The sequence below is a fragment of the Ursus maritimus genome, unplaced genomic scaffold (genome assembly GCF_017311325.1).
Source record: "Ursus maritimus isolate PB19 unplaced genomic scaffold, ASM1731132v1 scaffold_23, whole genome shotgun sequence".
NCBI classification, from domain to species: Eukaryota; Metazoa; Chordata; class Mammalia; order Carnivora; family Ursidae; genus Ursus; species Ursus maritimus.
In genome coordinates, this window is record NW_024424786.1 from 5,413,393 (window position 1) to 5,438,080 (window position 24,688).

The 24,688-nt window shown below is 34.5% G+C and overlaps 1 protein-coding gene across 6 annotated transcripts in view; it reads right to left on the reverse strand.

The window, feature by feature from the left end:
* SOX6 (SRY-box transcription factor 6) overlaps nucleotides 1-24,688 on the reverse strand; it is a 578,685-nt gene that overhangs the window by 456,792 nt on the left and 97,205 nt on the right. The window contains exon 3 of one of the 6 annotated variants that reach the window (XM_040638853.1): nucleotides 9,490-9,571. The exons of the other annotated variants lie outside the window; for them this stretch is intronic. The gene's annotated coding sequence lies outside the window, so the exon portion shown is untranslated. The remainder of the gene's footprint in view (nucleotides 1-9,489; nucleotides 9,572-24,688) is intronic. 6 annotated transcript variants of the gene reach the window in all.

Genomic DNA, 24,688 nt, shown 5'->3' on the forward strand with positions numbered 1-24,688 from the left:
ACTTAATTTTTTTGAAGCCAAAATCAAGAAGTTATCAGAGTTAAGAGAAACAGTGTGATCATTGAGTTAAACAATCATGAATTCGAAGATTTATCATTTACTGTGTTGGAAAAGTTGATATACTACTCTGATCCTCAATTTTATAAACTATAAAAATGGGTGTAAGAACAGTTTCTACCTCACAGGGTAATTATGAAGATTAAATGAGAAAATTCTCATGACAAATAAACAGAAAATATTTAATACAAAATTTGGTACAACTAAGCACTTAATATGTGGTATTATTAATAGATCCTATGCCACTATTGAGGTATAAAATTTATCTTCCTAATAATACTATCAAAATAGGCAATAGAATTAGTGTCCTTTGGAGGAGACTTAATTCTTTAAAAACAATGGTAGATCAAGAACATGAAGCTCCAGCCTTTAAAAAAAAAATAAATAAAAAGCTTGCTTATTTTAATGCAGTATTTTTCAAACCATGGGTTGATGAATAAAATCAATTTTCTGAGCGCCAGTTGGCATTTTTTTATTAAAAAGAAAAGGAGAGCATGGAAGGGAGAGAGAAGAAACAAAGGAAGAGGAGGCAAGGAGAAGAAAAGAGAAAATAGAACACTTTGTGCATATTAAGGGTAAGTATTGTTCATGAAAACTTTATTTCAGCTATATTATATGACATACTTGGTCAAAATAAAAAATTATTCCTTACCCTGCATCAGTCAAAAAAAGTTTGATAGCCTCTAAACTTAATGGGAACCCATGTGAATCCATGGGTTTCACGTCACAAGGAAGATCCAACCACCTTGCTCATTCAAAGTTTTCTCTAATTCATGGAATGTAGCAATTGAAGCCATCTAGGGCTCTTTGGGATATCTTTGGTATCTTCTTTTTTGAAGTACTGTAAGACAGTAGTAGCTACATATGAGAGTTTATCCAAGACAAGAGGGAGACTAGATGGCTTCTGAATAACCATTCTAGCTCTAGGATCATGAAGAAAGCAATGATTTAAAATGAAGAAAAGTTAACAAAATTATGTGCATTTAAGATGTCATTCTTTTCACAGTCAATAAATCCAGGCACTTACTAATAAAGACCAAGGAAATAACTCTTCTTCTAAAGATCTGATGGATTTGTGGAATAAAAGGACTGGGAAGTGTCACCCACTTCCAGTGTGCTTTACTCAAAGACACTGTTGTATCTCTCTCTCCTTTTGCAAGGTCTATAAGGTATGTATGGGGTTTGGGGTGGCAGGTGGAGAGCAGTGTACAACAGTAAGGTTCATATAAGTGGTTGTGTTCACTTCAGTCTTATTTCAAACCAAACCAGTATGGTGGTCAGCTGTCAACCAAAGAGAACAGGAGTAGGAACAGAGCCAATCAAGCTGTGTTAAGTAACCCAGTCATTCCACAGAAATCTGTACAGCTCTTGTTCCCTGGCAGTACAGCTGGCAATAGCACAGCAGTAATTTGAGGGGTTTTCTATAGGGTGCTTATGAGTTTGATTTCACTGTTGGCTTCTTGCCACTGCAACCTATACACTGGGTAGTTCTGTTTCTGAGTTACCCAACTATGTGCTTAGATGATAAAAGATCAGGTTTTTTACTTGGTAGGCATGAAGTCAGCTGAGTTTTCACTTTGCCAAATGTTTCTTTCTTTTTTGTTTTTTTTTTTTTTCCCAAACTCCCCAGGTTAAGAAAAAGACACAGTTTGTATTGTCAAGCATTTTCCCCTCCCACTTTGAGCCATGTATTTTGGGAGGTGGGGAACAAAATTCTATTTTACCTGTAACTCATCAAACTGTTCTCTCTAACAATTTAAATCTTTAGAGTCTTTTAAATATCAGTTCTCTCATTTTCTCCCTACTACTATCCTCTTTTCATACTTGCCCCCGTGGCAATCAAAAAAATATACCATTTGCCAGATTTGAAGTATAAAGGATAAATACAATTCAGTTGCTGAAGTTCAAGATGATGTTCTATGTGTAACCAAATACACTTCGTATTACTTATTTGTACTTTCATATGACCTTCTTCTGATACCTGAGAGACAGAAGGTAAGTTAAACAGGGATGAACTGGTCTTCATTTGGGTGAATTGTAATGTATTTGGGAATATTTAACTTTGAGTCAACCTCAGCTGCTTCCTATAAGCTTGTATCACCTCACCTTACATAAGATCTAATCAATAATATATTCCAAAATTGTTTTCCTCTTAGAAACCAAACTACTCTGAAAAGTGCTATAACTTAAAAACAGAAAGCCAAAATTATGAGGGTGGGAATGAGTAAGTACAAGATACACAATGCAAATACTTGGAATATACTGTGAGGCATGGTGAATGAGTAAAAGTATTGATCTTCTCCACCCTTTGGCACATCAGTGTAAAATTTAAAAATGCTCCTTCACTTTCTCAATATATATCAATATATATCTCATCTCTAATGGGATAAACTTCATTTGTAAAACAGACACACATCTCTATACCAGGGCCACCAAGGTCACCAATTCCCTCCTACTTCAGTCAGGATACCCAGTTACTTTCTTTCAATAGCTAGAGACATCAAGAAGTCAGCCTTATCCCCCAAATTCCATTTCAAGGAATGTGCACTGGTAGAGTGGAAGCAGGAAAAGTCAAATCCTACCACCAGAAATTTATTAAAAGAATGTTATTAAAACAAGATTCAAAATGAGATTTCCTACCAAAACCATTTAACAGACACTAGTTAGCTACTATAGTACTGTTAATAGTATAATTCAGCCATATTATGGGGTAAATGGGTATCAGTAGGTTGCCCAGTGAACCAAGTCACCATCTATAATCTGGTTTCTATAAGAATATCAATTCCAAATTCTAAACAATAAACTTTCAGAACTTTACCTGTTAGTAAGTTGGAGACTGCCTACAAATACAGCCCTATGAATATTTCAGAGATGTCTTTTTGTGATACAGGTAAAGAAATACTAAAAAATTAGGTAGTTAAGTATCAGTCTTTTTAAAATAGGTCGTATGCTCTACAAAAGGGGGAGCAAATTTTTTTAAAAGCAAGAATGCAATATGAAAATTATAAATTACTTCCTCATTTACTATTAGTCAAGTCTGGGATTTTCAAATACAGTACTTGTAAGTATGTATGAACAAATGATTATTAGTGGCTGTAACACATTATATGATGCCAATAAGAATAACTATGCCAATACTACGTATGTATAGAGAAAATATAAAACAGTTTCTAAAATTACATGTATTACTACGTTCTTCTGAACATAAGTGATTCAGATGCTGCCTTAAAAAAAAAAACACAGAGTTTCTAAGTTGTGATAACTAGGAAAGTTAACACAACTATAAGTCAACCCATTCTCATGAAAATTCCAGAGAAATAACTAAATACACACTTAACCACCTGTATAACCTAACACCTTATTTTCATATGTGAGCAAGGCTATGTGGATCTATAAAAATGTCATCTGGGCAGAGCTTTGAACATGTAGGATAAGAACTTCTCATAAAACCACCAAATATGGGGTGCCTGGGTGGCTCAGTCAGTTAAGTGTCTGCCTTAGGCTCAGGTCCTGCGATTAAGCCCTGCCCCCCTCCTCCCCTCCCCCATCATGTGCACTCTCTCTCTGTCAAATAAGTAAATAAATAAAATATTTTTTGAAAAAAACCATCAAATATGTATTATACTGGTATGATCTTCTAATAAAATGATCTTCTAATAAAAGCCAATTTCAAGTGATTTGAGAAAAACTAGCTTGCTATAGAAAGGCAAACAATGTTCACAAAGCCCGGATTCAAAGGAAAAATGGATGAGCATAAATCAAAGTGTTTGTAGGAAACAATACATTAATTTTTCAGTAAACTTACAACAGAATTTTACGTGCCACTTGTTGGCAAGTTGGGGACTGAGGAGAGAAAGATATCAGGCATTAACCTGAGGTAACATAAAGCGTAGCTGAATATGTCATTGTTCTCTCATTTTTAACATAAATATCATTTTCCTCTTGAAGTACATCATACAGGCAAGTAGCTACAGCTAACATATAGAATTTTATGAAATAATCATTGTCTTTGTGTGGAAGGACCTGATAGGAAATGGGTCAGGCCTCTCACACATCAGTTGGGGCAAAAGAAGGAGTACATGGTATTCTTTCTTTGCACCCAAAACAACAAACTAGAAAACAAATCCATTTGGAAAAATTATCTCAAGTTGTGCCAGGAGAAAGAGAGTTAGGGAAGTTTCAGGTTTCTTGTTAAGAAAAACTGACAGCAAGCCTTCATATTAGACTGTATGTGTCTATCCTCTAAGATTATTCAAAAATTTAAAAAGTATTCTTATTAAGAAAGTTAAGTTCAAATGAAATGTTGTTTCTCAAGGATAATTCTAAAAAAGTCTTCAAGGGTTGAGGTTTTCGCCAGTGGTCCTAAGAAAACAATTTACAGTGCTTTAAGTGAAGTAAGGGTAAATGGCATTTCATTGCAATGTGCTGCTATGGCCTCTATGACTTGAACCATACAAACGAGTTTTTCTGGGATTTTGTTTTCCCTTAGAAAGGAAAACAGGAAAAAAAATTTTACATAGTCATGAGGCATAGGGCAAGAAATGGACATAAAATAACCGTTAGATCAGGGTATAGGATCCCCGAAGAAAAGGAAGTAGCCCAGGAGATGTGCACATCAAATAAAAATGGAGAATATGGCTATATCTCAGCTCAAACCAATACTCTCTTTTCAGGAATCAGCCCCTCTGGCTCACTACTGACAATCCATAGATAGCATATGAGTGAGATGAGTTCATGAGTAAGATGGACAGGGATGCTCCACAGCAGGTAAATCAATTTGTTTCCACTGAGATAATTATTCTTACTGTATGCCACTACTCTCATGGCATAAACAGGACAGGTGATGACGTCCTATAAAATGCAATTTTTACTCCTATACCCCTGACATCAAGATATATAACCCATTCAGCTCTCATGAATTTTTTTTTTTTTGCTCTGAAACTATGAGTGGGTTTTTGTTATTGTTGTTCTCAGTTTTTGCCTTTTTAAAAAATGCTATCATCAAATGTGCATTACTCTTAAGAGACTGGGGGAAAATAGGACTGTCATTATTTCAGGCTAGCTGGTCCTACACAAGGACTACATATGTTATTATTTGAGATAGCTGAATATAACTGTGTTACTTGGATTTTTTTAAGGTTAACATCTGCATGATATAACCTCTGTGCAGTAACTGTATCCTCAAATAAATGCCCTTTCCCAAATCTCAAGTCCTTTCAGACCTAACATAGGCAAGAGACAAGGAATCACAAGCCTTTGTACCAACAAATAATTTTTCCAACTATAATTCATTAGTACCTTATTCCAAAAGCATATGAATACTTACAAGATGGTTAATCCTCATTAAAAACTAAGATTACATGACATAATTACATGTAAATAAGAAAAATGAATTAAACTCTTACCCTTTCCTATGTCGGGCACTAGTTGTGAATCATATATACAATTAGAGTTATATTGCTAAGCTAAAAATATTGGTAAAGATCTAAAAATGACAAACAGTGCCTTTTAAATTAATGTCTTATTAGTTGAGTGAAGTACACTGACAAAGAATAATTTATGCTTATTCAAACTGCACTCGACATCTTCAGGTGTTTCCAAATGAGCTCACAGAAGAGTGATTAAATGCATCTGATAACAAGCCACACATTGCTGAAATTACTTACCGCCTCATTTTATGATTAATTAAACATGTAGATTAAAGTTGCAAAAGAATTTAGATTAATGAGCAAGTTAAGTCTTGCTGATATAAGTGAATTGGGAATTGGATGCTCTGTGGAACTTTATAAACATGCATTTTATAATGAATAAGACAAGGCTACACGCAGAATCATGGCCACCAGGGCCTTTTGACGATGCAGTCTTTTTTAACATGGTTTGACAGCTTTCAAATAACATTCTTCTATAGGCTTTAAACTTTGTGCTTTGCTGTAAAACACAAGACTACATAACTCATGTATCAGGAGTACGATTATTTTCAAGCTCTCTAAGGTAATGACCCCCTGTAGCAACAGCTGTTCAGAAAAAATTACAAGCTCAATTGTTATTTTAATCAGAGATAGTTTCATAGTTAAAAGCAGTTTTGCAACTTGTAAAATTATATGACACCTCGTCAGTACCTTCTCTTCAACACTCCTTCCTCCAAAAGCAAAACCATCCCAAAAAGTCATAGCTTCCAGAGGACTTATTAGCAAACAGGATCCTCAATCATTCATAAAATATTCAAAGCCATTTATTAGTGAAGTTTCTGTGCTAGGAAAGATAATGTTTAAATTTATGACGACTCTTATCAGCTCCAAGAGTGTGTCAAAATATCTGCTAGGGTTTGCTGAGTCTCCAATTTTTCTCTTTTAAGATCAGTTTTACCTAATCCATGTAGCTTAGACTGTGTCAAAAGCCAAGTTGGACTTTATGATTTTCCAGGGCAAGAGAAATTCAGGTTGTTCACAGAGAGGTAGTACATCCTCCTTTGCAAGTGATACAGAAGTGGAGAGATATTGAGCTTAAGTTACTAAACTAGCTTGTGGTTTAAAATCTATTCCATTTTCATTACTAAGCTTGTAGCACAATGCCATTTGTTATTACCATAGCATAATAAAGACAATCCTAAAATTCATTGAATGGATCCATCTGCTATCTAAAATATACCTCTAATTCTTTTCTACTTATTTTCAGATCTTATGCATGATTCATTTTTTGGCAAGAGTGAGATTTTTGTAGTGTTAAATTTTTTTCTTTTTAATTCAGATTTTTTTTAAACTCTAAAGAATTACCAAGAAAATTATGGAAAATTTTACCTGAGGATCAAAAGGAAATGTTTCATGACACAGGTGGCAAATTACCATCATTAACCCCTATATTCATCATGTGGACATAATTGCCCATTTGAAGACGTATGCTAGTGAAAATATAATATTGAGACATGAGTCTCTCACTATACTAAAATTTATTAAAGGTTAAAATCAGCTTTATAAGCAGCCAAAACAAAATAGTCTCCATTTGATTTGTTTATTTCCTTTCAGTTTCATTAAGTCAGTGTCTTTCACCAAGTAATGTAAACCACATTTTATCACCACAAAAGGTTATTTTAAATTTATAAGATTTTCCTTCTTGTAATTCAACCTGAATATAATAATAAGGATTTCTAGGTAAAAATATGGACACAAAAACTTCAAGGACCAACTAATACACTTTTTGTTTATATGAAAATTTAAATTTCTCATTTACATCCTTTAAGAAAGGAAATCTGACAACAAAGTGGTTATGTCAGTCCAAAAGAGGCTCGTTAGATATCTAAAAATAATTCCTTTGCAATCGTAAGATGTATTTGGTATGTGGCAGACAGACATAGACTATTCAGACAGTCCAACAAGCCATCAAATTTTAAGAAGCAAGATCTTTCCACTCCAGTCATTGCCATATTATTTCTACGTCACACAAATTATGAGGTGCGTCCTGGAGTTACTAATAATTTAATAGAAATTGTGTCACTACTATAGCATTTTAATACAAGAAAATATATTTACTTCCCCACGAAAGTAATTTTTGTGAAATAACTTTAAGTCCTAAATACTGAATATACTTAGGTATTACAAGTACTTATTATTATTAGCATGTTTCAGTTTTTCTGATAAATGCTTTATATAGTTTACCTGCATAGAGTACATAAATTTACTGGTTATTTAAAGTTAGGAGTTAAATGTTTACTTGAAACACCAAAATAGGTACTTCACCTTGAAATTTTGAATAAATGGGCAATTTAAAATATCCCAAATCAGCCATAATGTAATACAAAAATTCCTAACAATATTTTCATTAAATCAAGTTGGCAATTTATTATAATACATATTTTTTTATTCTACAACACAGTCATGTGGCCTATGAACCTTGCATTTCTAAGGGGAGATTAATATTTTCTTTATCACATGTACAGGCTGAAAAAAAAGTATAAAACATACTCATCAGAAACTAAAATGAGACAACCAAACTCATTTTTGCATATGATGAGGCCAACGTTTGTCAAGTTGAACTATAAATGCATTAATAACTACAATACTGCCAAATGCTGGATTATTAATATTGTCAGCTCCTCAGTTTCAGTTCATGCCCTGTAGAGTAGTTTTGTGTAATTCATCAAAACTTAGTCTCTCAACACATTTACAAGCATCCTAGGGCAATATGTCTTAAGCTAAAAAGGAGGTAACTCTCAACCAAGCAAACTGTCATCAAGGTCAGTGGGAGGTTCACAAATGCAAAGAACCAATCTATAACAAAGGGGGCAGATGAAGCCAGGTGCCACCCCATGCTAGATCCTTGTCAACTCAGCACCCAGCAGTTGATGAGAGGTGGTTCTTCAGTTGGCAGAATCAGCAACATTATATACTACACCTATGAGTTATAGATGTTAATGTAAATATTCAAGAGCGAAAAAGAGTGCTAAAAATTGGTTCCCAAACTATTACGGTTTATCACTTTTTATTCTATTAACTGTGTGAATTCTTTAGTTCTCTTAAGCAAATACAGAGTTAGTTAACTAGTCCTGAATTTTTTCTTCAGTGAATATATAAAAAGATTTCTCTGTTTTCTAGATTAGTTATGCTAAGTCACTTTTAAATCCCCACGTATCCAAAATATTTTTGTAAGTGCACATTAACAGTGGTCTTGGGGCACCTGGGTGGCTCAGTCAGTAAGCGTCTGCCTTCAGCTCAGGTCATGATCCCAGGGTCCTGGGATCAAGCCCCGCGTCGGGCTCCCCGCTCAGCGGGAAACCTGCTTCTCCCTCTCCCCCTCCCCCTGCTTGTATTCCCTTTCTCACTGTGTCTCTCTCTGTCAAATAAATAAAATCTTAAAGAGAAAAACAAACAACAGTGGTCTTATATAAGGTCTTATATAAGATGATTGGAAATTTAAAGGATGCTTATTTTTTAAGGTCAAAGGTTTCTAAGCTTTACTTTGTATCTTATATCACTTCTGTGTATCTTATATCACTTCTTTTTGAAATCAAAACTAATTTTATTCATAAAACAAAAAACTTACACCTGAAACTAATGTACTATTATATATCAATTATTCATAAATTAATTAATTAATTAATTAATTAAATGCAAATGAATTCAAGATTTGGGAAAATTTAGGATTTCTGATACTCCTCTTTCCAATCCTTTATTCAATACATATGTCCCTTATAAATAGAAGCATTTCTGAAAAATATTGAATTGTGGTAGTAAAATGGTTTAATTTGTATGGAAAGTTTAGCCAATAATCCCAATAGTTTTAAATATAACTTAAAAGTAGAAGATGTAAAGAAACTGAGTGTTAAAGTTAGCTAAGCCTTAGTATTGGACCACAAAAATGCAATGCAATCTTCATTTGCCATGGAAGTAGGAAATAAATGGGAACATTTGTTATACTCATAAATTATATATATTATACCTGGGCTCTTATACAAAGTGATGAGGGGTCACAAAGTCCTTCTTGAAGCATTTTTCTTTCCTCATCAGAAGATATAGAATGTCTAAAAAGAAGAAACTAATCGTTATTGGACCCACTATCTGCCAGATATAAAATAAATGTTCTCTATGCATCATATAATCTTCCCAACAACCATAACCATTTTGTAGATGAGGGGATTGAGTTTCAAATAGGCAAAGGAATTTGTCTGGAGTCCAACCAAGTGGTGATGAGAATAAAGCCCTATGAACCCAACTCCAAAGTCCATTTGTTCTTTCAGCTATCTTACACTTATTTATGGCCTACACTATTTTTGTGTTTATGTTATTCTTCACTATCTAGAATCCCCATCTGCTTCTTCTCAGTTAATCCATTCCTACCACTTCCTTCTAAGTTTTACCTATTCCAAAGTATGTTGTGTTCTCAGCAGTTTGTTTAAAAGCTTCTATTACAATAATTCAAGTTATACTGATTCACACAATATACATTAATATAATGTACCCAATGTTATCATCTATATTACAGCAATGTAATCACAAAATGGCTTCACTGACACTACAGTATGTCTCTCCCATTCTCCATTCTATACCCCTCTACCTCTTTCAGATTCATAGGAAATTTACTGCTACTACTAGTGATAGTATTATTATTATTATTATGAATTATTATTATTATTATTATATTGCCAACTTCAACAAACCACTTTTGCTCTCATGCTGCTCTCTGGATCCCCAAAATCTTACCCTCTGCTTTAATTCTGCTCAAATGTTCTCATACCCCTAAACTACCTCTCTGTCCTTCCCAATCAAAAGTTCTACTCCTGAATACTTCAAAAAAGGTGTAAGACACTTCTGATTATCAAGTATGCAACAAATACCTAAGCATTTACTGTATGCCAGAAACTAAGGATAGAAAAATAAGATAGACATTTTTTGTCTAAAAGCTTACAATCTACCACAAAGGAAGATAAGTAAACCAAAACTTATAACATAGATTTGTGTCATGTAAAAAAAAAAAAAAAGTGATGTCAGTACAAAAAAAGTAATAAATCATCTGGGTGGTAGTAGTCCAGAAAAGCTTCATATTGAAGGTGGTATATATAGTAAAGCTTCATTGGATAACAGGATGTGGCAGAGAAATAATAGTAATAACCATCTATGATTTAATATTTTCTATGTGAGAAGCACTCTTAGTATAATTCATGATCAATATATATTATGTAAATTTTTTACATATATGGAGAATTTTGCTTCTGACCAAGATGGACTAACAGGGACTGGATTTACCCTTCTGACTTAAACGACTGGGGAAAAAAATAGACAAAATATAAAAACAACAGTTTTCAGACACAGGACATCAAGCAATGATGAACAGCGATTCCTAAGGGGAAAATTGAATGTCATCCCTATGGTTGCCCCAGCTTATCACACGGAGAAAGGAATTACCATCTACAGTGTACAAAGGCAGAGCTTAATGGTGTCAGTGAGTTAAGAAGATGGCACTGGGAGTCTAGAAGGCCAAGGTGGCTATAGTTCATAGTGCAGAGTAACAGGAGAGAGACCTACACATAGACTAACAGAAATTTGCAGATTCTCACAACAATTTAGCTGATTACTGATCAGCTCATGTTTGTGAGGAAGCTAACCAAGGTTGGGGAAAGATACGTGTAAAAAGAGCAGAGAGAACAATCCTCAGAACTCACATAAGGCCAGAAATAGTTTATTTTTCCATCAGCAAAAGTTTAAAACTTCATAACACAAGAAGCATTTGTCAAAGTACTTAGAACAGTATTACTTCAGTAGTGAAGATAATTAATCCTAAAGGCTGTACTAGTTTCAAATGACAGAACTTAAAAGTAACCATTGAAAAGATCAAACTGTTTCCAAGTATCTTAACTGCATACCAGGAAATAAGTCCAAAAATATTTATAGGAATACAGAAACATTTAGTACTCAACAAGGTAAAATGTTGCCATCCAATAAAAAATTACCAGCCAAACACAGAAGGAAAACACAACCCATAATGAGGAGAAAAATCAATCAATTAAAACTAACCCAGAAATAACAAAGATGGAAATGAGTACACAGGGATATTAAAACAGTTATAGTTGCATTCTATTTATTCATGCAACTAAAGGAAAGACTGAACCTATTAAGCAGAGATACTGAATATATTACAAAGACTCAAGTTGAACTTCCAAAAATAAAAAATTCAGTGTCTGAGATGAAAAATACACTGGGTGGAATTAAAAGCAGATTAGACACTGCATGACAAAGACACATGAACTTGGAGACTTATCAACAGAAACAACCCAAAATGCAATAGAGTGGAAAAAATAAGATGAAAAAATGTGAACAGAATCCATGAACTGCAGAACATCTTCAAGCTGCTTAATATATGTGTAATTGGATTCCACAAAGAATGGGAGTAAACAAAAAAATTCTGAAGAAATAATGGCTGAAAATTTTCCAGATGTGACAAAAACTATAAACCCACAGATACAAGAATTCAAAATACCCTGATCTCAAGAATATTAACAAAACTACACTAACACATATAGTAATCAAATTGCTTGCAACCAGTGACAAAAAGAAAATCTTAAAATTAGCCAAGGAAAATGACATATCACATACAGAGGAATGTATATAACAATTATATGTGACTTCTTTTTTAAAACAATGCAAACCAAAAAACAATGGATCAACATTTTTAAATTACTGAACAAAAGAGTGAATCCAAAAATTCTATACATAGCAAAATAAAGATTTCTCAGAAATACAAATGCAGAGGGGCGCCTAGGTGGTTCAGTTGGTTAACCTTCCAACTCTTGATTTTGGCTCAGGTCATGATCTTGGGGTGGTGAGATCGAGCCCCACGTCAGGGTCTCCACTCAGCAAGGAGTCTGCTTGAGATTGCTTCTCTCACTCTCCCTCTCCCTCTACCTCTCCCCTGTACTCTCTCTCTCTCTTTCCCTCTCAAAAAAATAAATAAAACTTTTTTTTAAAAAAAGCTCCAGGCAGAAGGTAATGTTACCAAATGGAAACTGAATCTAACCAAAGGAATAAAGTGCACTGAAAATGGTAAATATGTGGTAAATATAAAATACTTTCTTATTTTTTAAATCTCTTTAAAATATTGTTGACTATTCAAAGCAAAAATAATTATTTTTAAGTTTATAACATATGCAGAAGTAATGTGTATGACAATAGCACAAAGACAGGAGGGAGAAATATAAGTATACTATTGTAAGATTCTTATGCCATATGTGAAGTGAGATAATTTACTTGAAATAAGACTGTGATAAGTCATATAGGGTTGTTATAAATTCTAAAGCAACCACTAAAACGTACTTAAAACAAAAATTAAAAGTAATAAGCCAAGAAAGAATTTTAAAAGAAATCATAAAAAATGCTCAATAAATTAAAAGCAAGCAGGAAAAGGGAACAATGAACAGATGGTACAAATAGAAAACAAAGAGCAGATTGTGTATTTAAACTCAACTGCATCAGTAATCACATTAAGTATAAATGGTCTAAATATCCAAATTAAAAGGGAGGAATTGTCATACTGGATAAAAAGCAAGACTCAACTGCATGCAGTCTACAAGAAATTCACATTAAAAATGAAGACACAATACTTTAAAAGTGAAAAGATGGAAAATATATTACCCATAGTACCACTAATAAAAAGAAAACTGCAGTGGCTATCAGAGAAAGTAGATTTCAGAGCAAAGAATATTACTAGTGATAAAGGGATCCTTGTATAATGATAAAGGGGTCAATTCATTAGGAGGATATAATGACCCTAACATCCATCCACCTAGTAGAGCTTCTAAGTACAAGAAAGAAGGGTGCCTGGGTGGCTCAGTCGGTTGAGCATCTGACTCTTTGTTTTGGTTCAGGTCCTGATCTCAGGGTCATGTGATTGAGACCCTCAACGGGCCAGGCTCTGCTGCCCAGCAAGGAATCTGCTTGGGATTATCTCTCCCTGCCCCTCCCCAACTCATGCCCTCTCTCTCAAATAGATATCTCTTTTTTTAAAAAAAAATAATAAATACAAGAAAGAAAAACTAATAAAATTTCAAGGAGAATTATAATCAGAGTTTTCAATATCTCTCTCAGGTAATGATAGAATAAGTAGATAAAAAATCAGTAAGGATATAGAAGACCTGAATGATACTATCAACCAACTTTACCTAATTTACACTTATAGAACTTGGCACCCAACAAAATAATTAGGAATTCAATAACAGAAAGATATCCAGAAAATCTTTAAATATTAGGAAATAAAATAATACTTCTAAATGACCCACAGATCAAGGTAAAAATCAAAAAGGAAATTAGAAAGTATTTTGAACTGAATAAAAATGAAAACACCACATATCAAAATTTGTGGGATGCAGCTAAAGCAGTACTTAAAAGTAAATTTATAGCAGTGATACCTATACTGAAGAAGGTCTCAAATTAATGATCTCAGCTTTCACCTTAAGAAACCAGAAAAAGAAGAGCAAATTAAACCCAAAGTATACAGAGAAAAGGAAATAATAAAGATTAAAAAATCAGTAAAATAGAAAGCAGAAAAGCAATATTAAATTTTGATATGTTGTGTATACATTCTCATATTAGAAATAAGAGAGGTGATATCACTAGAAATTCTACAGACCTTAACAGGGTAGTAAATATTATGAACTCTATGCCAATAGATTCAACAACTTAGATGAAATGCTCTTAAATAAAGTCCATAACTCAGATGAAATAGATAACATAAATCGCCCTATATCTATTAAAGAAATTGAATTTTCAGTTAAAAATCTTCCCAGAAGAAAACTCCAAGCACAGATGGCTTCATTAGTGGAATCTTTTAACTATTCAAAAAGAAATAATACCTATTATACACAAACTCTTCCAGAGAAGAGGGAACACTTCCCAACACATTCCGTGAGGCTACAGGAATCAAGTAATCAAGATAGTGGCATTTAAAAAATAGAAAAATAGATCAATGGAAGAAAATAGAGACTCTAGAAATAAACCTATTTGTAGATGATCAATTGATTTCCAACAAAAGTGCCAAGGTAATTTAATGGGGAAAGGACAGCCATAAGCAAAAATAAAAACCTCAAACTATATCTCACCCCATTACCAAAATTAACTCAAAATGAATCACAAACCTCAATTAAAAGCTTAAACTATAAAACTTCTAAAATAACACAAAGGGGAAAATCTTAGTGACCTTGGGTTTTGCAAAATTTTCTTAAATGTGACACAAAAAGCATGATATATAAATAAAATATTAAATTGGGCTTCATCGAGATTTAAAACTTTTGCTCTTCAGGACACTTAAAGTTAAAAAGCAAGTCACAGACTAGTAGAAAATATGTGCAAAACATATATCCAATAAATAACTTGTAACTTAGAATATATAAAAACTATTACAACTCAATAAAAAAGAAGACAGCCCCATTAAAAAAACAGCAAAAGATTTAAGGCACTTAAACAAGGTAGATGGATGGCAAATAAGCGCATGAAAAGTGCTTAACATCATCAGTTATTAGGGAACTACAAATGAAAACCACTTGTAAGCCACTTGCATGGCTAAAATTGAAGAGTAAACATACAAAGTGTTACTAAGGATGTGACAACTGTAACTTTCATACATTGCTACTAGAAATGTAAAATGGGTGTGGGGGCACCTGGGTGTCTCAGTCAGTTAGGTTAAGCATCTGCCTTGGGCTCCCATCATGATACCAAGGTCCTGGGATGGAGCCCTGCATCAGGCTCCCTGCTCAGCTGGGAGTCTGCTTCTTCCTCTCCTTCTGCCCCTTCCCCTGCAATGGCAAGGTGCTCAGTGTGTCAGGAGGCTAAGGTGCATATACAGTTGAATGGAAGACAGAAATGACCAGAAACTGTAGGTCTCCAAAAAAAGAATAATGCCCATTTTCCTTCCACCAATTGCAAGGTTCCTGACAGGAAGAAGGAATAATGGCCAAAGCATTTCCCAGGAAGGAACTGTTAGGTTTTGTTTGTATCAGTCACTTTTTTGCTCTTCTTTTTCATATATGTACATTTTATTTCCTCCCACAAATAGATTATAAATTCCTAGGGACTAAAACTTCCTTTTCCATTTTAAATTCCACTTGATGTCCAAAGAGTCCTGAATTCATATTCTTATTGAGTGAATGAATAAATGAATGAATGCATATTAGTGTTAGTCTGAATGATAAAGTAATGAGAATAACAAGGATCATTTACGAAATCAACTTGACTTTTTCCCATTCTCTTGAAAAAGTCTATTTTTTCTTAATTTTTATTTTCATAAGTCTTTTCTTGCTCATGAGTAGACTATTTTCCTGCACTATTTCCTCTTCCCTTGAAAGAGAAAGTAGAGAGGGCCTATATCCTAAGTATAATATGTGCTGCGACTACACCTTCTGTGAAGGACAAAATACAGCAATATAACCAGAGAGTCATACTCATCACTTAGTCTGAGAGAATTTTAAAAGTAACCAAATTCTGTGCACTTGTTTTATTCCATGTACTAACCCCTATGTGAAAGCCAGCTGATAGGAATGCCATAATCTCAAGCATAGTTACTTTTCTCACTCCCAGTATCCAAGTTTTACTTTACCCTTCTGAAATCAACAAGGCCTTGCCTGGTGCATTTTAACCCTTGGTGTTAATGTCTTTTGTGTTTATGTTATGCCTTTAAGTCCTCAAAATACTTTTTTCTGTTTTTTTTTATTATGTTCAGTTAGCCGGCATATAGTACATTATTAGTTTTTGATGTAGTGTTCAATGATTCATTAGTTGCGTATAACACCCAGTGCTCATCACAACACATGCCCTCCTTAATACCCATCACCCAGTGACCCCATCCTCCCCCCCCCTTCCTTCTGTAACCCTCAGTTTGTTTCCTGGACTCCAGAGTCTCTTATGGTTAAAAATAAGTTTAAGTATATTCTCATTTCTTTAAAAACACACCTTCCTCCCTATTCTCCATGGAAAGAAAAAATACTCCCAATTTTCACTGGGGATCTAACCAATGAGACAGCAAGAGATTTGAGCATTGACAAGAGATAATTAACATGATCATTTCCCTCTCCTTTTTCAGTACTGTGATGAATGACAGGAACAGGGAAAGCAATAGGAGTCATTTTGACTCATTTCTTTCCCTCATACTCTTCACCACATATAATCTGACCAGCCCTATTGATCTTACATTGGCAAGTCTCTTCTTTCTGTTCCCCAAATACCCACATTTTACCTCCTGCCTGAACTACTGCAATAGCCCTCACAAGCTGTTTCTCTAATTCAAGTCTTTCTTCCCTCTAATCAACTCTACAAACTGCTGGTTGAACTACTTTTTCAAAAGCAAAGCTCTTGTCATACCACCAGACTATTTGGTTGTGATGGCCCCCTAAAATCCACCAAATGCCTTAACCTAGCCTCATAGGCCACAGTAATACGATCTTACTAAATTTTCTGGCTTATACATACCCTATACCTCAGTCAAACTGGATTTCTCATTGTTCCTATCTCATACTTTCCTGTTTCCATATGTCTATCCCATACCCATCCTTGTGATATCTCCTCACTAACAGGATGCTCCTCTCTTCATCCCCTATTTCACTGACAAAATTCTACTCAAGTTTAAAGGATCAGCGAAGAGTCTACTTTCTAGAGTCTTTCTTCTTAAAGGGATGTATCTTTAATTCTTTTGAACCCCCCTCCAGAGTACTATTTTTTTACTTTATTAAGGCACTTAACATATTCTGCATAGAGGATTATATCTCTACTCTGCAATAATCAATGTAACTTAATTAACATTTATTAATCCCCCCTTTGAGCCATGCACTGAGTTAGACACTAGGTACACAAAAAGGAATAAGAGTGTTTAATAATTATGCCTAGATTCTAAGGTTCTTGATGATGGGAGTTTTGTGCACTTGTATTTATTTCCAATGCAGCATTTAATGTTCTGCTTTGAATATAATCAGTACTCAGTATATATTTGTGGAGTTGAATTAATTTCCAATAGATAATAAGCACTCTCCTGGGAAGTAAATATTTGCTACCAGAAAAAAAAAAGGGATTTTCCATAACTGGGAAAACAATTGCATCTTAAATTTTTTCAAAGGGCAAGTTGAAAGTTAGATTGACCACTGATTACACCATCCAATGTGAAGACTCTAAGGGGTCAGATCACTCCTCACTAAGAGACTAACTTCCAACTAGGACAGGCTGCTTCAAATGATAAATTCCCATATGACCAGAGCTTCCAAGATTGTCAGTTTGGTCTAGCAAAGATGATTATTGCTTCATATCACAGAAATCTTGTACTTGTTTCTTACACTCTCCTAGGAGTTTATGTAGGACAATTTAAGTTGGCATCAATATTTAAATATGCATATATCTGGGAGATACACACTTCTTGTTTGACCTAGCCACGTCGCCACACCCTTAAAATGTAGCTTTCAAGGCTATACATAGCATTGCTGAAAGCCTAGATACAATGACACTTTTTGTCACTATGACATTGGGCAAACCTTGAATTTACTCTTAACCTCCCTTCCGGGGACATAGAATGGAAAGTTACAGTAAGGCTATTTTAAAAGATGGAAGCAGAGATAGAAGGAAATGAAAATGGCCAACAGCATTATTCAAAAACCAATTATTAAAACAAAAAACTTCTTGACAATGATACTTACTAATAACAAGGAAAAATTCAAGCAGCAAAAATGAGGTAAACAGAAGGAGCTCACTGCTCAATAACCAAACCAAGCCCCAGCGTGTGGCACCTGCCAGGATAAGAGCTCCTTGGGTGAGCCCAGCTTCTCCCACAGGCTCTCTCTAAACAGAGTGGCACACCTCTCCTCCAGGAAAAAACTCAGCAAGGCATACAGTAGTCACTCTGCCTATTACTGAAAGCCAATTTAGCAGCACAAGGATCTAAATTAAGGGACAATACCAGAGAAGGGAAGAGAAATGCACTCTCTTTGTGTAGGAGGACAAAATGAGCAAGAGTACCCTTAGTTCATATAAGAAACCTAACAGGGATTCTTCCGTCCTTAATCAAAAAGGTGACCCTGCATACAATTTAATGGACACGTGCAAAGTCCTTACAACTTTGCAAGCAGCATACAGGCTAATTGAAAACAAACTCTAAATCTAGAACATGAAATTTGTATTTCTGAAGAGAACTATTAGCATAAAATGGTTGCAATATTCCAACAGTATGAGAAAAAGACAGTACAGGACTTTTTCATGGCACTTAGGCTCAGAGTAAGATATAAGAATTCTCAGACTAGGGGCGCCTGGGTGGCACAGCGGTTAAGCGTCTGCCTTTGGCTCAGGGCGTGATCCCGGCGTTATGGGATCGAGCCTCACATCAGGCTCTTCCGCTATGAGCCTGCTTCTTCCTCTCCCACTCCCCCTGCTTGTGTTCCCTCTCTCGCTGGCTGTCTCTATCTCTGTCAAATAAATAAATAAAATCTTAAAAAAAAAAAAAAAAGAATTCTCAGACTACAATGTAAACAGATCTGAGATTCTCTACAACAGATGAACTTATGAACTTATGAAATTTTATCAGATAAGTTCATAATCAAGAATATTCTGCGGGCGCCTGGGTGGTTCAGTCGGCTAAATGTCTGACTCTTGATCTCAGCTCAGGTCTTAATCTCAGGGTCATGAGTTCAAGCCCCGAATTGGGCTCCATGCTGGGTGTTAAAATATATATATTATATATATATATATATTATTTATAATATATATATATTCTAAATAAAGTGAATCCTTGCTGGTGTTCTAGAGTGGAAAGAGATGTGTTCTGAAGTGAAATGGCTTATGTTTGAATCCCACCTCTGCCTTTTTCTTCCTTGCATTCTTTCCTTCTTCCTTCCTTTATCTTTATTTTTGTTCAGTTGTTCATGTATTCAACAAATATCTACTGGAAAATTACTGTGTCAGGCACTGTGACAGAAACTGGGTATACAGGTTTGAACAGAGTAATCATGGTCTCAGCCCCAACAGAACTTTTAATCCAGTGAAGAAAATAGACACTAAATAAACAAACAAATGTATGATATTTATTAATCAGTTTAAGTGCTATGAAAGCAAAAGAGAAATCAGAATTTAGAGAAAATAACTGGGGACTTGGAAGAGGGAGGAAACTATCTTTTAAGATTATTGGAAGGATTAAAAATAACAACATAAAAGTGCCTTGCACCATGCCCAAAACTTACAGGTGCTCAACACAAGCAACAGCTGCTTTTTGTTAACTTCTCTCTGCCAAATATAGAGCCCTGGTTCCCTCCCACTCCTCTCCTTCCACAGACACTGCGAAGTGTTAGAGCACTGGTCTGGCTGGCACTGTTGTGGGAGAACGGCAGCCCATTCCCTCTTAAACGCTTCAGATTGCTGCACAGCTTGTTGTTCAATCAGTTTTCTATATGATCATAACCTTAATCAATCCACAACTTTGTTTCAAGCATATTTGGGTTTCATTTCCTGCTTAGTATCCTTGAGATCATTTATAAATTTTACCCCGTTTGGTGCATGGGATATTTAACCCTCAGTCAAACTAATTCTCAAGAAACAACCAACATCAAAAACTGAGATGAATTCATTCTATGTGGAAGACTTGCTAGAAAAACACAACTAAAGACTGCTTCCAAGGTTGTAAGTATATGGCTGAATAGAATATTTCATCGTAGGAAGTCTTTCTGAAGACTTAAAAATGATGCTTTTTGACCATGATTAATCCTCTATCTTGTTCTTAGAGACCAAACATTCAACAAGCCTTAAAAATTGACAAATCCTAATTCAGGTTTAGTAAACTGCTAGAACAATAAAGATTATCACTTCTTTCCCATTATCTTAACTTTATCACGTCATAACAGTAAAACTAATTCCAACAGTTTCAGTCTCTGTACAAAATGAGCAAGAGTACCCTTAGTTCATATAAGAAACCTAACAGGGATTCTTCCGTCCTTAATCAAAAAGGTGACCCTGCATACAATTTAATGGACACGTGCAAAGTCCTTACAACTTTGCAAGCAGCATACAGGCTAATTGAAAACAAACTCTAAATGAAAGAAAGAAAAGACAAAAGGGAAGAAGGGAAGGAAGAAGGAATAAAGGAGGTAGGTAGGGAAGGAAGGAAGGAAGGAAGGAAGGAAGGAAGGAAGGAAGGAAGGAAGGAAGGGAGGGAGGAAAGGAGGGAGGGAGGAAAGAAATATTCATACCATTAAAAGTCACTTTACAGAAATGTGATTCCAAAAAACTTCCTAACCTCCAAGACTAAAAACATCATATAACATATTTGAAACCTAATTCACACGATTCTTTGTTCTAGAAGTCACACGGATGTTTCTTGGTAATAGTTACAATGAGACATTTCTACAGATCTCCCATATAAAATTTTAGGGTGTGATACATATATGAATATTTTCATATATATCTATATCAATCTTTCCCCAAATAAAGCAAAATTATTATCATTGGTTTTTCTACCAAGGGGGTACCCATTTCCCAAAATTCCTACAGTTGTTCTTAAAATACACTGAATTGAAATCAATAAAATTAAACAAATTAGAGGGGGAAACAATAGAACTTTTTTTAAGTTACTGTCATCCAAATAAATATTTCCACATCTTAAATAACAATCCTCAAGTCCATTTCCTGATTTTACAAAAATCTATTTCAATAATCTTGTTTCATTAATTTCTCTCCCTTTTGTCCCCTCTGTTCAATTACTACAGTGAAACTGGAGGGACAGGTATTTCTTTCATTTATTCAACCATAGCTTCTCAAAAAGCTCCAGGTACTCAAAGTTTTCTTATATTCAGCTCTCTTATTTACACCCACATTTTTCATGCCTTACTTTGTCAGCCTTCCCCCAGGTATTGCCTTTCAATTCCTATCTGTTCAGTGACTGTGAGTCCAGGGAAAAACTCCTTGTAACTAGTCACAAAATCAACAGTTCCTTCTACAAATGGCCACTACCAGAAAGGCCAGAATGTTTCCATCCTTTAAACCTGTCAGCTATTCACTGTGTACTTACTGCTATATCAAATATCAAATTATGTGTGACCAATCTCACCTCAAAAACAAACCCAATCTAGTTAGTGATGCTATATGTACATAGTTATGGAAGAAAATAATATTCATAGAAGGAATAATATCTGTATATAATATTCGTATTTCTTCTGCACTTTGTTAAATGAAACTCAGAACACTAGTGGCAATAGCTAAAATCAAGCTATAGGCTTATCAGCCTGCCATAGCTTTAAGGAAAAAGAAAAGAACTATATTCCACCCAATGTAGGCAGCTATGGGAGTGCAGACTTAGATTTCATTAATGTTATTGCTTAATTATCTATTATGCCTGGGTCAAAAGGGAAAAATTATAATTAACTGTCAAACATAACTTTTTGTTGTGCTTGTATGTTCCAAAGGTATAAAAGAGCCCAAAGGTGAAATAAAAATAGAAAATCTGCTTTTATTAATGAATTCATTCACTTAAGTTTATATGAAACTGTATAAGCTGAAAAGAAAAAGAGCTAACTCCAGTACAATTTGTATCCAAAGAAAACTCCACCCACATAAACTCTCTAGCAACATATCATGTTTTAAGCCCTTAGGTTAGAGACCATCTTTTCTTCTCTTGTAAGCACTGTGCCAAGCCCTTAGTGCTAAACAAATAATAATAAAAATAAGCATTACATCATGTGGACACTTTTTTGACTGATTAAACATTAAGGATCGGTCTCTTTCGCCAGTCATCTATGGAAGGTGATGCTTTGGAAATTAATCTTTTTACCCTATAATTGCCTTGCATCTTTGAAAAACTCCAATAAGATATATGTAGGTGATATATATATATATATCAGAGAGAGAGAGAGAGGTTGGGGAAGGAGGGAGGGAAATAGAGGAAGGGAAAAAGAGAAAAGGAGAGAACGCAGAAAATATTTTATCTTTACTAGCAATATTTAAGTCACATTTTCATGTTTGGAGCTGGCAAAAATTTGGTGAAATGATAAGCATTTATATCCATACTCCAAGATGACCTGAAATATGTACTTCAGATAAGACTATAAGCTGACAGTGATGTGTAGAGACAAATATACAAAAAAAAAAGAACTAGATTTTGTTGATTATTCAGTGTTTATAAACTGAACAGCTACTAAACGATTTCTTACTAAATGCTTGAGTAAATCAATGACTCTGCTGTTAACTGAAGTATATTATATTACATATATTATATATATGTTCTATATTACATACATAATTATAGATCATTATATGATAAAATAATGGTTAACTGTGCATAATTACTGCATTTATTGACATTCCCTCATGTCCCTAATTTGAGACCACCACCCACTTCAAATTATAGTTTTATTTTCCTTCTCTATATACATTTAATTCCTTTAAATACTAATGAAAGTTACGTAAGAATACTGAAAGATGATTAAGCCTATCTTCTTAGTTAAAAACAAGTTCAGAGAACAGCTTCTTGGGGAAATATTCAAATTTATTAGCTGCTCTTAGCAAACTGCCCTCAAGCCCCACATTGTTTCCAATCTCAAGTTAAGAAGAATTTTTCTCCAACGGGCACTGAATCACTTTAATGTTGACTCTTGTGCTGCTCTACTCCACCTTCAAATGTAGCCAGTAAATTCAGCTTTACTACAGTACTATAAAAATGTGAAAGAACCATAATAGCATCTAAAAAAGAGCTGTTGGCGCTATATTAGTTTAGAGAAAACCCTAAACTGAATACTAATGCAAAATTTAATGATAGTTTGCCTAGTTGCCAAAAGAGTTACAATAATTATTTTGCCATAATGTGTAAGTTATCTTGAAGGCATCTGAGAATATTACTGTATGAGATTCAGAATAAGTCTCCAAAGTGTCATTGTTCTCATGCGTTTTTCTTTTTTTCCAGCATAAATAAAGCATCAACACACTACCTTCACTGTAATGCTGTCCTCTGATTAGAGGACTGCGTTATGAGTGAAGAAACATTAAAAGAGATCACTTTGTGTCCTTAGTAAGTCAGTTTCTTTGATTGATATCCAACATGGATCTATCGCACATCAAATTCCACTTAACAGTGAATATCATGATTATAAGGTTCCGGTAAAACATTTAAACAGAATCAATAGTTTTCCTTCCCTTTTCTTTTCTAACCACGACCAAATTTTTAGAGTTGAAAAGTAAACCAAGACCAAATTTAGACATGTTGTTTGAAATTAGCAAAGATGAAACACTTCACTGCCAGACAAAAGCCCTGATTTTAAGAGTAGATTTCTGCCTTCCCTGAAATGCCTAGCTCAGGCAGTGTATTTTTATGCCTGCAGATATTGGCATGTTTCACATTTGAGATTATGACACACCAACTTATTTTGAAATTTTTTAAATCTTCCACTGCGCATGTTTCAAGTGCTTCATGACTATCACTGATAATTGAGCAATTAACTTGGAATTACCAAATGTGCTGTGATGGCACAATATGTAGTAAGCAACATGAAAGAATAAAGAACAGAGAAACTTAACACCGTGAATAAAAGTAATAAAGGGCAAAATAGGCCATCATCCTAATAATAATACTGAGTAAGTTTTAATGGTCCCAGGTCTCAGTGGTTTAATGGTGCCAGTAAAATGGTTTAATGAAACAAGTCCAGAGTATTACAAACTTTTTAGAGCAGTTTGTTCTGGTTCTACTAAAATGAAGCTTCTTTCTAACTGGTCTTGTGTAATATTCAGGGATTGGTCCAAAAAGTAAGTGTGGGAGTTTCATTAGACAACAAGCACAAAACAATTAGGTTAAAAATCCTGACACGCAAATTCTTAAGAAATACAAGCTTGCAAAAAATAAATGTAAGATCTTCCTTTTTGTAAGAGAGACAAAGCAAAAACTCTAGGGCTAAAGATGACCTCAAGAAGCCATTGAGCTATTGTGAACATATTTGCAAATCAAAAATTAAGATACATGGCTTGACATCAAGAGGGAAGGATGAAATCCAGCTATATTAGGAAAAACAGAATGCCTCTTCACTGTTCATCCCATCAAGGTCGCTAATACTGGGTTTTTCTGGCTAAAACCATAGCGTGACTGTGAAGAGTAGCTTTTTAGTGCTTAAATATAGCCAGTGAAGCAAATTCCATAAACCTAAATCCTG